Source organism: Lemur catta, chromosome 1, assembly GCF_020740605.2.
Source record: "Lemur catta isolate mLemCat1 chromosome 1, mLemCat1.pri, whole genome shotgun sequence".
NCBI classification, from domain to species: domain Eukaryota; kingdom Metazoa; phylum Chordata; class Mammalia; order Primates; family Lemuridae; genus Lemur; species Lemur catta.
In genome coordinates, this window is record NC_059128.1 from 104,006,377 (window position 1) to 104,020,799 (window position 14,423).

General features: G+C 42.8%; 1 protein-coding gene and 1 pseudogene across 2 annotated transcripts in view; both read right to left on the reverse strand.

Moving 5' to 3' along the window:
- SIN3A (SIN3 transcription regulator family member A) overlaps positions 1 to 14,423 on the reverse strand; it is a 60,966-nt gene extending 46,543 nt beyond the window's left edge. Inside the window, exon 1 of one of the 2 annotated variants that reach the window (XM_045532418.1) lies at positions 14,146 to 14,423. The gene's annotated coding sequence lies outside the window, so the exon portion shown is untranslated. Of the gene's footprint in view, positions 1 to 12,083; positions 12,285 to 14,145 lie in introns of those variants that run through there. The other variant, XM_045532438.1, reaches the window with a different exon arrangement.
- LOC123635206 lies at positions 4,900 to 13,360 on the reverse strand (annotated as a pseudogene).

Consider the following 14,423-nt stretch of genomic DNA (forward strand, 5'->3'; position numbering starts at 1 on the left):
ACCTAGATGCTTAACTCACCTGAGATTAATCTCTGTAACCAAAAGCCAAGTCAATATTTTATAAATGGTAAACCAATTTCAGATCTGAAGAGCACAGCACAGGTCAGCGATCCCCAACCTTTTTGGCACCAGGGACCAGGTTCATGGAAGACAATTTTTCTATGGAAGACAATTTTTCTATGGGGGGCAGAGCTCCGACAGTGATGTGAGTGATGGGGAGGCAGCTGGTGCAGGTGTAAATACAGATGATGCTTTGCTTTGCGCGCCACTCACTTCTTGCTGGGTGGCCCGATTCCTAAATTTCATAGAAAACAATTTTTCCACTGACTGGGATTAGAGGGACCAGCACCGGGCCATGGCCCAGGCTTGGAGACCATAGCACTAAAATACCTGTCAAGAACTGGATCCTAGTCCAATTCTTACATGAAGCTTTGTAACTTTGGTCCTGTTTTCTTATCTGCAAAAGGAGGGGATCAGATTACATTAGTGATTCCTAAATGCTGGTCTATGGACCAGTATAGGAAAAAGAAAAAAAGGATTGTGGTGAGTCTTTCTTGGATTAAGGATTAAAGTAGTATGCTTTATTCTGATATCATGCTCTATCTTTTTGCAATTAAAATATCATTTCTTTTGGGCCTGGCACAGTGGCTCACACCTATAATCCCAGCACTCTGTGGGGCCGAGGCAGAAGGATTGCTTGAACCCAGGAGTTCAAAACCAGCCTGGACAACGAGACCCTGTCTCTACAAAAAAAAAAAAAAAAAAAATTGGCCAGAATAGTGGTTCATGCCTGTAGTCCTAGCTACTTGGGAGGCAGAAGGATCACTTGAGCACAGCGGTTCAAAGTTACAGTAACCTGTTAATATGGTGATGCCACTGCACTCTAGCCCGGCAACAGAGACCCTGTCTAAAAAAAAAAAAATCATTCCTTTTATAAAGTGATTGTGATTTGATAAAGTATTAACTTCATTCACATCCAGAGTTTGCTGTGCAGACTACCTCTGTAACACTAAAGGGGTTTAACGTTCTCTAAAGTATACTTTACTCCTTTAACAATCACCACCCATAATTCTATTTCCTAACTGTCTCTCAGATCAATGGCTTCCCATCTAGTCACACAACCACTCCCTCATCAGGCCCGTTCACCCCTCCCCTCAACTGTGGCCAATACTCTCTAGTCTCTCCCCTCTAGTCTAGCCTTTATATTGCTTTCAAATGCAAATCTAATACAGCTATAAATCCATCACTGGTTTCCCAGCACTTAAAATATAATCCAAATTCCTTAGTTTAGCCTACAAAATCCTTTCTTTCTGATTGGGGGAGGAATTTAGGTTACTATTTAAAAAATAATTATCTCCTTCCAGTCTATACCCTGTCATCCAGCCCTGCCAATGTCTCAATACTCCCCTAAACAAGCCTTAAGTCTACAAGCTTCTTCAAAGCAGGGTCCTTGTCAACTTTGTTTGTATGCCCCACAGGCCTAACACATTACAGACACTCAAATACAGTTGTCCCTCGGTATCCGTGGTGATTTGTTCCAGGTCCCCCATGGATACCAAAATCCATGAATGCCCAAATCCCTTACATAAAATGGCACATAATTTGCATATAACCTACACACATCCTCCCCTATATTTTAATCATCTCTAGATTACTTATAATACCTAATATAACGCCTACACATCACTTCATTTGTATGGATTCAGTGTAGCTTTCAGCACGTGGCAAATTCAAGTTTTGCTTTTTGGAACTCTGTGGGATTTTTTTCCTGAATATTTTCAATCCATGGTTGGTTGAATCCATGGATGAAAAGGGCCAATTGTACTATATTTGCAAAAGGGAAAGAATGACAGCTAACACATATAGAGTGCCAAACGCCATTCCACATCATTTACAAGTATTTATTAATTTAACCCTCAAGCAACCCTATAAGCAAGGTATTGCTATTCACTATTTTACAAATGAGGAAGCTGAAATACAAAGATTAAGTAAACTGCCCAAGGCTGCACAGCTAATAGGAGGTAAAGCTGGGATATGAATCCAGGAAATCTGCCTCCAGAGCCTGGACTCTTAATCACCTCAACTATCCTACCTCTCACAAAAGACAAGAGAAAAAAAGGAAGACTTGCTTTACGTAAGGCACACATGCACTGAGCAATTTTGGCTTTCTTTAACCTCTCACACACTTAGCTAACTCATCCTTTCTTCAGCCTCAACCTAATAAAGCAGGAATAGCTTCACAGCATTCATTCATTCAATTATTACAGCAAATGTTCAGTGAGCAGATATGAAGGTGGTATACAATCTCAGCCCTTGCCCTCTAAAAGCTTAAAAACTAGTTGAGAAGACCATATATTACCTCATTAGTAATAAAAAAAATGTAAAGTAAAATAATATTTATCCCAAAGCAACTGGCAACAATGAAAAGAAAATTATGATAGTGTGGGTGAGGGTACAGAGAAACACTGTTGGTATAAGTTTTTGTTTGTTTGTTTTTTGTGAGAGAGGGCCTTGCTCCGTTGCCAAGACTGGAGTGCAGTGGCATGACAACAGCTCACTGAAACCCCCAACTCCCAGGCTCTAGCGATCAATCCTCCTGGCTCAGCCTCCTGAGTAGCTAGGACTACAGGACGAGTCACAATGCATGGCTGATTTTATGTTTTAAATTTTTTGTAGAGACAGGGTTTCACTGTGTTACCCAGGCTGGATTGAATTTCTGGCCTCAAGTGACCCTCCTGCCTCAGCCTCCCAAAGTGCTGGGATTACAGATGTGAGCCATCGTGATTGGCAACTTATAAGTATTTATTAAAAATTATAATGTGGCCGGGCGTGGTGGCTCATGCCTGTAATCCTAGCACTCTGGGAGGCCAAGGCAGGAGGACTGCTTGAGCTCAGGAGTTCAAGACCAGCCTGAGCAAGAGCAAGACCCCGTCTCTACTAAAAATAGAAAGAAATTATATGGACAGCTAAAAATATATATATAGAAAAAATTAGCCGGGCATGGTGGCGGATGCCTGTAGTCCCAGCTGCTCAGGAGGCTGAGGCAGGAGGATTGCTTGAGCCCAGGAGTCTGAGGTTGCTGTGAGCTAGGCTGATGCCACTGCACTCTAGCCCGGGCAACAGAGTGAGACTCTGTCTCAAAAAAAATTAAATTAAATTAAATTAAAATGTGCATATCCTTTAACCTAGCAATTCCACTTCTAATGCAATTCCACTACACTCTGTCAAATATATTGAATAGCTAAATAAGCTTGATACATCCATATCATGGAAAACTACTCAGCAATTAGAAAGATCAAGTTAAATCTATAAGTACAAGGCAAGCACTCCAAGGCATACCAAGTAGAAAGACCAAGCTATAGAATATATAGCATCATCTCACGTATGTACACACACACACACACACACACAAAATGTACTCAAGACATGTGCATATCACTGTATGTAAATTTTGCATCAAAAGAAAAATGCAGCTGGGCACGGTGGCTCATGCCTATAATACTAGCACTTTGGGAGGCCAAGGGGGGAGTATAGCTTGGGGTCAGGAGTTCGAGACCAGCCTGAACAAGAGCAAGACCCAAGACGCCATCTCTACTAAAAACAGAAAAAATTATCCTGGTGTAGTGGCACACGTCTGTAGTCCCAGCTACTCGGGAGGCTGAGGCAGGACTGCTTGGGCCCAGGAGTTTGAGGCTGCAGTGAGCTTTGACGACACCACTGCACTCTACCCAGGGCAACAGAGCAAGACGCTGTCTCAAAAGAAACAACAAAAAAGAATTAATGCTTTAAACAGCAAATGTAAATTTTTATTCCATATTTTCCAGTTTTTTAGAGATGTAAATACCCAAAATGGGCAACATCCTTTCAAATGCAACCAACTACTCAACTGTCATGCATGCAACCTGAAACGTAGCTATTCTGTAAATTTTGATCCCAGGTTTCAGGTACATCTCTACGAAGGTTCTAGTTTATCATAACTTTTGGGGTCTTCTTTTTTTGCCCTTGCATCATCAAATGCAATACTTTGAAAACTTAGTTCATAATTTTACTGAAGAGAAGACAATCATCTTTGTTCCAAAATTACAAACATTCTCATTTTTAGACTAACATTCACTAGAATGATCAGTCCAATGATTTTTTTCATTTCCACATCATTTTTCCCCTCTAATCATCTTTGTACACACACTTAACCTTTGGCACCTGTCCCCTTCAAGCCACATCAAATAAGTTTTGGTGCATAAACATCCTAAAAGATGAAAGAATAACCATTGTGCATCCTTTTGGCAAACTGGAATGGTTTTGGTTCTTGTCAAAAATAGCACATTCAAAGCTGAGCTCAGTGGCACACCCATAGTCCCAGCTACTTGGAAGGCTGAGGTGGGAGGATTACCAAGACAGGCAAGAGTCCAACCTGGGCAGCATATTGAGATATGGTCTCCAAAAAAAAAAAAAAAAAGGCCAGGCACAGTGACATGGCCAGGCACCTGTGGTCCTAGCTACTTGGGAGGCTGCTCAGAAGTTCGAGATTATAGTGAGCTATGATCACACCACTAGCCTGGGAGGAAGGGCAACAAAGACCCTGTCTCTTAAAAAAAAAAAAAAAAAAAAAAACCACGTTCTAAAGTCCTTGTTGAATGCCTACCTAGATGAGAATAACGTTTTTCTTCTCTCTCTCAGAAATACATTGAGCACTCATAAATTCTTAAGTTTGAGAAAATTCATCTAGGGTATCATCATCTGAATACATACTCATTTTGCAACTTGGTTTATACAATCAATTTTACCATCATCCTAACAGTCTATAGTGCTGCTGTCACATTGCATATATCTACTAGTTCCTCTAATAACTGTACAATGTCTTTAGTTTTCTTCTCTTTGCCATTATGAAAATAAGGAAAATGAAAAATTATGGATTCTCAAATATGTTCAGTGAAAGCTTAAAAGTTGTAAAAAAAAAATAGTTTAAAAAATTGTCATGGCCAGGTGCGGTGGCTCACGCCTGTAATCCTAGCACTCTGGGAGGCCGAGGCAGGTGGATCGCTCGAGGTCAGGAGTTCGAGACCAGCCTGAGCAAGAGTGAGACCCCATCTCTACTAAAAATAGAAAGAAATTATCTGGCTAACTAAAAATATATATAGAAAAAATTAGCCGGGCATGGTGGCGCATGTCTGTAGTCCCAGCTACTCAGGAGGCTGAGGCAGTAGGATCGCTTGAGCCCAGGAGTTTGAGGTTGCTGTGAGCTAGGCTGACACCACAGCACTCACTCTAGCCCGGGCAACAGAGCAAGACACTGTCTCAAAAAAAAAAAACAAAAAAAAACCACTGTCATATACCCTTCATCCAGATTCTCCAAATGTTAATGTCTTACATGATGTTTAAGATGGTGTCTCCCACCTTCTTTTACACTATCTTTAAAGATGCTATAATGCTTTGGGCAAAGCAGTAAAAAAACTTAAGTGTTAGTAGCAATGATTTATTTCACTACTGCATTATTCTTTTAAGCAATTCCATCATTCTCCCATTATTCTATTATTTTAGTCCTTTTTAGCATATTAGGGAATAATGGATGAATAATGATGAAATAATTCTAGGATGATCAAACACCAAAATGTTTCAAGATACAGGAAAAATGAGATCACTAGGACCCCATAACATGCCTCAGACATATAAATGGTAATAGCTAAAATGAGTTTATTCCTTTAAAGAAAAATAAATTTTCTCTTTCAAGAAAAGTCATGAAATACACATATTTACAAGTAGTTGGGCCTGTTCAAAAACAAACTCAAAAACTAAAATTGGATCCAAGTGACACTGATGTTACATAGTACCTATTGTTGTAGGTAGGAAATGAACAGGAAACTATTTCAATTCAAAAGGTATTAATTGTTAGCAATGTTAATTTTCTGATTTAGATCACTAGATTATGGTTTTGAAAGATGCACTTGGGAAATGTGGGTGCAGTTTATATGGCAATTCTTTGTATTCTTTTTCCAACATTTTTTGAAGTCTAAAATTATTTTCATTAAATGTTAAATTAAAAGTTAAAAAATTAAGAATTATAAGAGGGGAATATAAAAGAAGGAAATCATATTTCCCTATTCACAAGACCATTAATATTTAGTTAGAGTGACAAGGTTTCTATAAATTAACTGAGGATGATATAGAATAACAAAAGTGTGACACAAGATATGCTGGCTACAACTTTAAAGAAAGCATTACAAGCCAGGCGTGGTGGTGCAAACCTGTAGTTCCACCTACTTGGGAGGCTGAGGTGGGAGGATTGCTTGAACCTAGGAGTTGGAAGTCCAACCTGGGCAACACAGCAAGACCCCCTCTCTTTAAAAAAAATTAAAAAAAAGAAAGTATTACAAATAGGACTTGAGATGATTCTTAAGAGGACAAGTAGATGTATCACTCATCTGACACTGCTTTTATCGTATATTAGCTAATTTGCTCCCATACACACAAGAACACATATATCTTTAACCATCAATATATCCTCTACTGTGCTTAGCATACTGCCTTGTCTGTGGTGGGAACAAAATCATTCATTCATGCATGCATCCTCTCATATTTACTGAGCATATACTATGCCCCAGGTGTTTTACGAGATGGAGATATAACAGTAAACAAAAACAAAAATGCCTTCTAACATTTTAGTCGGAAAAACACAATAAATAAGAGATAAACGACATGTTTAAAATATTAGGAAGCAACAAGTGCCAACAGCAGGGAAGGGTTTTTGAAATTTTAAATAAGAATGACCAAAGAGTATCTCACTGAGAAGGTAACTTGAATAAAGTAAGGAAAAGCTAGTCATGTGGAAATCAATGGAAGCAGCATTCTAGACAGAGGAGACAGCAAATCCAAAGACCTTGAGGCACACATGTGCTTGATTGTTTTCAAGAACAGCAAGGCCATATAAAGCTGGTGAAGAATGAAGGAGAGACTAGTCAGAAATGTAGTCAGGGAGGTGATGGGGTGGGGACAGTAGGTAGGGGGTACATCAGCTTTGTTCTTATAGGTCATAATAAGGACCCAGACTTAATATTCAGACTGAAATGGGAAGCCATTGCATGGTTTTAAGCAGAGAAGTGACATGGTCTGACTTAGATTTTAAAAGAATAACTTTGGCTGCAGTGTCGAGAATGGACTAAAGAGGCCAGGCGAGGTGGCTCACGCCTGTAATCCCAGCACTCTGGGAAGCCGAGGCGGAAGGATCGTTTTAGCTCAGAGTTCAAGACCAGCCTGAGCAAGAGCAAGACCCCTCTACTAAAAAAACAAAAGAAATAAGCTGGACAACTAAAAATATATAGAAATAATTAGCCGGGCATGGTGGCACATGCCTGTAGTCCCAACTACTCAGGAGGCTGAGGCAGAAGGATTGCTTGAGCCCAGGAGTTTGAGGTTGCTGTGAGCAAGTCTAATGCCATGGCACTCTAGCCTGGGCAACAGAATGAGACTTTGTCTCAAAGAAAAAAGGGGGGGGCGGGGCGGACTAAAGAGAAGCAATAACCAAGCAGAGAGAACAGAATCCAAGCTAGAGATGCTGCTAGTACTAAGTGTAGTAGGGGCTGGGGGTGTGCAGGTAGTAAAGGGTCAAATTCTGCATAGTATGTCGAATATGGAGCAATTGCTGATGGACCACATATAAAAAAGAGGAAAAAGAGGAGTCAAGGATGCCTATTAGCTATCCAAGAGGAGACATTATAAGGGCCCCTGGACATATTAGTCGGTAGTAGAGGGAGAGATCCCAGTTAGAGATAGGAATTGTAGAGTCATCAACATTGTTTGGATTTTAGTAAGGAACAACAGTGCATATACTGTTTATCATATCCCTTTTCCCAGCCAGGGCTGGGGTAGCTCCCCATAATCAAGCACAGTCACATTTCCGCATCAAGTGGGACAGCCTAGATCAGGTTGTGCCCCTAGGTTAATTATGGAACCAAACTTACCAAAGAACAAACAAACCAAAAACTCTTGCATTTCAGAAATGCAAATAAGGGACTGTGGACTTGCATATTCCTCAAGAGCCTAGTCAAGTTAGTCAAGTCTAGTTAAACCCAGCCCTGGAAGGTACCAGCAGGACTAAAGAAGGGTCCACTGTCGTGATGCCGTTAAATTCAAATAACATGCAGACATATAAGACAGAAAGGGAGTAGCAAAAGAAGGGGCAAAAAAGAAGTACAGCAGTTAGAAGTTGCCACCAATAAATGCCTAAGTACCTTTAACAAATTAACTGCCATGTGAGTTGCATTTAACTCACTAGTTCTGAGCCCGAGGCCTCATGAAGCATATGTAGCTCACACATCTTTTCACCTTGGGAGCCATAAGAACTATTTTTCAAGTTGCGTATAACTCACACACAGTAAACAATAAAAAAAAATAACAATTTTTAATTAAATTAGAAAGGATCCTTCTGTTTTTGAAGTTTAACACTGTGGTCCCGAGAAAAAAAAATTTTTTCTAGTGTGGCAATCAATGTGTTAAAGCCAATTCCAACTAAACAAAGATAGCCTCTAGTTAGAAAATTTTTAAATGCCATTAGAGTTTAGTTTGTAAACAACATATCACCTACCATGTGCCAGCATTGTCTTGGGCACTGAGGCTAGAAATTAAATCCCAATCTGGATAGACTGGGAGCTATTGGTGCAGCAATCTCTAAAGAAAGCCATATCAGACAGTTGCCCTGCACATGTGTAAGGACAAAACCTCTATGTATTTGCTTGCAACAGACTGAAAACAAATCCCCTGTAGCTAGTCTTTTGAAGAAAGAAATTTACACAATTAAAGGAAGCCAAGGTTTTCTTTTATAATGTGTTTTTAAAGGACAGATAATTGTCTAAAGACATTCAGAATTCATATATATTTTTTGAAAACTGTCAGGGCCAGCAGTGGTTGATGCCTGTAATCCCAGCACTTTGGGAAGCTGAGGTGGAACGATCTCTTCAGCCCAGGAATTTGAGGTTGCAGTGAGCTATGATAGTGCCTCTGCACTCTAGCCCAGGCAACAGAGAGAGACATTGCCTCATTAAAAAAAAAAAGGGAAGGATATAATAATGGCAAAACTCTGATTCACAGACTATTCAAGTACGCTGCTAGATAGGTTACCACATTATTTAACTTCCATCTCAACAAAATAAAAAATTCAGAATTATGTACTTAAACAACACAAGGAAGGTCAAAAATCCTAAGATATTGCTTCTATAACTTTTAAAAGTAGCAGAAACAGGAAGGCACGTGAAGGAATAAAAGTATTAGGGAATAACAGTTGACCATATTAACAATATATATTGAGCTTGACATATATGCCAAGTCTATAATTTCTTTACTGTGATTCTCTTTTTCAAAATTTTTTCAAATTTCTTTTTTTGTTGTTGTTAGACAGGGGGGGTTGCTATGTTGCCCAGGATGGACTGCAGAGGTTATTCACAGGTATGATCATAGTGCATTATGGCCTCAAACTCCTGGGCTCAAGAGATCCTCCCGAATAGCTAGGATTACAGGAGTGCGCCACTGTGCCCTGCTTGTGATTCTTAAATACCTTCCAAAGTAGTAGGTCAGCAAACTGAAGAGACCGTAGTTCACAAGCTCTAAAATACAGACTTCAAGAAAGAATTCAATTTCAACATGATATCACCACTTCTAACATTCCAAAGTGCTCTATGGGGCACTTTGAGTGAGTTGTCTAAAGACATTTAACCACTTACATCCACTGGATCTCAGATTTCAGACTTCTTCATGTTTCTCATTCAGTTCCTCTCTTCCTCCACCCCAAAGATGGACTGTCCCTCCTTAGAATTCCTTATAGCACTTTGTACTTGATTCTTAAGGCACCTAACCCTCATTCACGTGCAGTAAAATCATGTCTCTTTGCCTTTCCATGTAAGAAGTTTAATTCTCGGGAACGAGACTCTTCCGATGTCAGCCCAGAGCTATTTAAGCAGAAGATCAAAAAATGAGTGTTGGCTCAATTCACCTGTAGAATCTGAGTCCCAATCTTTTCCCTTAAAGCTGCTTTCAAAACCACATTAATGGTTCCTCAAAAGAATTAAAATAGAATCACTATATGACCCAGTAATTCCACTTCTAGTTATATATATCCAAAGAAACTGAAGCAGGCACTTGAACAGGTATTTGCATACTAATGTTCATAGCACCATTATTAACAATAGCCAAAAGGTGGCAGCAATCCAAGTGTCCATCGACAAATAAATAGATAGAATGTAGTATCATATACACAGTGGAATATCATTCAGCCTTAAAAAGGAAATTCTAACTCAGGTCACAACATGGATGAATCTTGAAGACATTATGCTAAGTGAAATAAGCCAGACACAAAGGACAAATACTGTCTGATTTCACTTATATAAAATACCTAGAGTAACCAAATTCATAGAGACATAAAGGAGAAGGTGTTGGCCTAGGCTAGGGGGAGGTGGAATGGGTAGTTATTATTCGATGGATACAGAGTCTCAGTCTGGAAAGATGAAAAAGTTCTAAGGATGGATGGTGGTGATGGTTGCACAACAATGTGAATGTATTTAATGCCACTGAACTGAAAAATGTTTAAAATGGTAAATTTTGTTATGCATATTTTACCACAAATTTTTTTAACACAGTACATTGAGGCCAGGCTGGGTGGCCCATACCTGTAATCCCGGCACCTTGGGAGGCTAAGGTGGAAAGACTACTTGAGGCCAGGAGTTCAACCAGCCTGGCAACAAAACAAGACCTCAGCTCTACACAGTATTAAAAAACTAGCTGGGCGTGGTGGCATGTGCCTGTAGTTCCAGCTACTCCGGAGGCTGAGGCATGAGGATCACTTGAGCTCAGGAGTTTGAGGTTGCAGTGAACTATGATGGAACCATTGCACTCCAGCCTGGGTGACAAAGCAAGACCCTGTCTCTAAAAAAATAAAATAAAATAAAAAGCACACTGTTCCTTCTTTGTTCACTATCCATAGACCCATAGACAGAAGCAGCTGAAGTATAGGGTTGAGGGACTCCAAAACCAGACTGCTTGGGTAAAGTAAAAACTTAAACTCTTGTCTGGTGGAATTTTTTTTTTTTTTTTTTTTGAGACAAAGTCTTGCTCTGTTGCACGGGCTATAGTGAGTGCCGTGGCGTCAGCATAGCTCACAGCAACCTCAAACTCCTGGGCTTAAGCAATCCTACTGCCTCAGCCTCCAGAGTAGCTGGGACTACAGGCATGCGCCACCATGCCCGGCTAATTTTTTCTATATATATTTTTAGTTGGCCAGATCATTTCTTTCTATTTTTAGTAGAGATGGGGTCTCACTCTTGCTCAGGCTGGTCTCGAACTCCTGACCTCGAGCGATCCACCTGCCTCGGCCTCCCAGAGTGCTAGGATTACAGGCGTGAGCCACCATACCCGGCCCTTGTCTGGTGGAATTATCCAGAAGAGTGAGAAAGCCTTGAAAAGCACTGCACTAGACCACTGAAGACCCCTGTAACTTTTTTTTTTTTTAAACAGGGTCTCACTCTGTTGTCCCAGGTAGAGTACAGTGGCGTCATCATAGTTCATTGCAGCCTCAAACTCCCAGGCTCAAGTGATTCTCCTGCCTCAGCCTTCTGAGTAACTGGGACTACAGGTATGCACCACCACACCCAGCCAATTTTTCTCTTTTTTTGTGCAAATGGGGTCTCGCTCATGCTCAGGATGGTCTCCTGACCCACCTCAGTCTCCCAAAGTGCTAGGATTATAGGCATAAGCCACAGCGATCCGCTGAAAGGACCTTTTAATTCCAACTGAAATTCCCAGGTACTAACATCTGCCATGCATAGCTCTCCAGTATCTTGCCTATGTGCACTGATAGATGCAAGATGTAAACAGATCTATGTTTCACCAGGAATCTTATCAAATTACTAAACACCTCCTTCCTTAAAAAAGAAAAAAAAAGTCTTACTCTTTAAGTGAACTATTAAAACCTTCTTAATTAAAAAATGTCAATCTTTCTAAGGTATTTAACTTGTCTCAAAATTATAATATAAAATGCTGATATCTAGGAAGTAAGAAGCGTTTATGAAAACTTTCCTAATACAGCCTAACCAAGTTCTTACCTGAATCCTGAACGCCTGTGTGGAACTTCTAACCCTGGCATACCAACCAAACAACATTATTTTTAAGGGCATGAATTAGGTTCTTCTGTTTCCCAGCATATAGTACCACAAATGCTGAAAACAAGTATGTATTGACCAAACTTTCCTCAACTGTACATCATTCTCCACTGTCTTTGCCAGTTTATATCATCAGGAAAAACACCCAGGCTTAGTCTCCACACCAATTCTATTACAGCTATCATTAACTAAAGTGCTACTGTTGCTGTTAAAACTTCCTTAGCTGAAAAAGTGGGACTGTCTTCACATTAGTATACCACAGGGCACCCAACTCTCAGCCCCTACTGACCAAAGCACAAATCTAGAAGTTAACTTCAGCTCAGATAACTAATCAGAGGCTCATTCACATGTCAGAGCATAAACACACACTGATACCATGTTTATATTCTCATGAAAAATGTCAAAAACATTTAATTCTCTTAACAGGAAAAGACAACGTATCAAGTCAGAGGAAAAACCTCATCTAAGTGGTTATGTATACATACATTCAATCTGAAATGCCTTAAGGCCACTCCCCAATACAGGTTGGAGGGAAATACACACACACAGAAGGCTACACTAGTCCACAACTTCACCCTACTCTGAAATAAAAAGGGCAAGAACACTATGTTCCATGGACTATTAATAGAAGGTGGTCTAGATGGTCTAACAGAATTACATCAAACAACAAAGAGAAGACTTTTCACCTAGTTATCTAAATCGAAACATTTCTTTGGGAAACTAAGCTTATATAGCAGAACCATCTGTACAACGAAAGCATTCAAAAACACAAGTGTCGGAGAAATTAGAGTATTTTATTCAAAGTCTGAGTTTTTTTTAAATCACCATCTTTAAAACAGATCAGTTTTGAAATTAAAATGTAAATCCAAACCTTCCTGTTATAAAACTCAGCCTTGTTAAGAGGAGCTTCCACTGCCTTTTCATGGCTAACCGAGTTTAAAGTCCTAAGGTACCGAAACAGTCGCCAACTTTAGTACCCACCACCCCATTGGCTAAAAGGAAGCCCCGCCCCGTACAGCCACAGTAACTGAACATCAAGGGAACTCCAGGAAAGGCTGTCCCCGGCCACAGTTCTACTCTCCGAGGGCTCCCCGCCCCTCCCCCACCCCCACCCCACCGCCGCGGAAGCACGATCACCACCGGCAGCACACACTCCTGGCAGAGGACCTTGAGCACCTCGCCCCAAGAGTTACAACCAAAAGGGGAGTGGCAGTGGCCATGCTCCCGCTCTCGCGGGCCATCCACGCTGCGCGGAGCAAAGCGGAGACGACAGCTCTGGCAGCGGGCCCCGCGCCTCAGTCAGCAGGGAAGGGCGAGCCGCAGGAGTAAGTCCCGACACCTCCGCAACTCCCGGGCGGGGCCCCGCCCACCCCACGGGGACATGGGCGGGGCGGACCTAGGCGCCCGGACTCGCAGCCAGACCCGACAGCGGGATTTCCCTAGCACCGCCTTACCGCCAAGGAGGCGGAAACCCAGAGCAGGGGGACGGCAAAGGGGAGTGGCATCGTCGCTCGGTACGGCCCCTCCGGCCAACCGGATCCCCGAAGGAGGAGGAACGCAGACTTCACGCCCCCTCCCTGCCGCGCCCAGAAGCCACACGCGGGAGACCCTGCAGCCGTCCCCCGCCCCAGCAGGCTGGAGCGTGGCCGCTCGCCGGAGGCCCCGCCCGCCCGGGAGGCTGGAGGGTGGTCGGCCGCAAACAGCGCCGGGCGCGAGGCCGGCCCCGCCCCTCCTCCACAATCGCACGCGCGCGCCGGCCCCGCCCCCGAGCGGCGGCGCGAGCGCCCGCCCCCTCCGCGCGCACCGGGACTGCGCTCTCCTCCCCCTCCCGCACGGAGCACTGCCCCGCTCCGCCCCCCACCCCCCTCACACAGCTACACACCTCCCGCCCGTCTGCTCTACGGGAAGCCGAGGAGGTCAGCCCCCCTAAAAATACACACCCTCGAGCCCCGCGTTACCCGCCACACCAGCCTCCCACCCGGCCCCCCGGCCGGCGAGCTCTCACCGCAAAGCTGCTTCACCCGCTCGTCACTGCGTGTCCCTCTCGGCGTGACCCTCGGGCTCAGCAGGGAGGCCCCGAGAAAGGCGCGGGGCACAGGCCTGCCGAAGCGGGCTGGCAGCTACCTCTCCACTAACGAAGCGGTCACAGGCCCCGGTGCCCAGACTGGGAGGGAGGGAGGGAGGGAGGGAAACTCCGAGGGGGGAAGGGGAGGGGGGAAGATGGAGAAACCGTCTCCGCCGCCTCTACCGCCGCGGCCGCTTCTCTGTTACCCGGGAAATCCC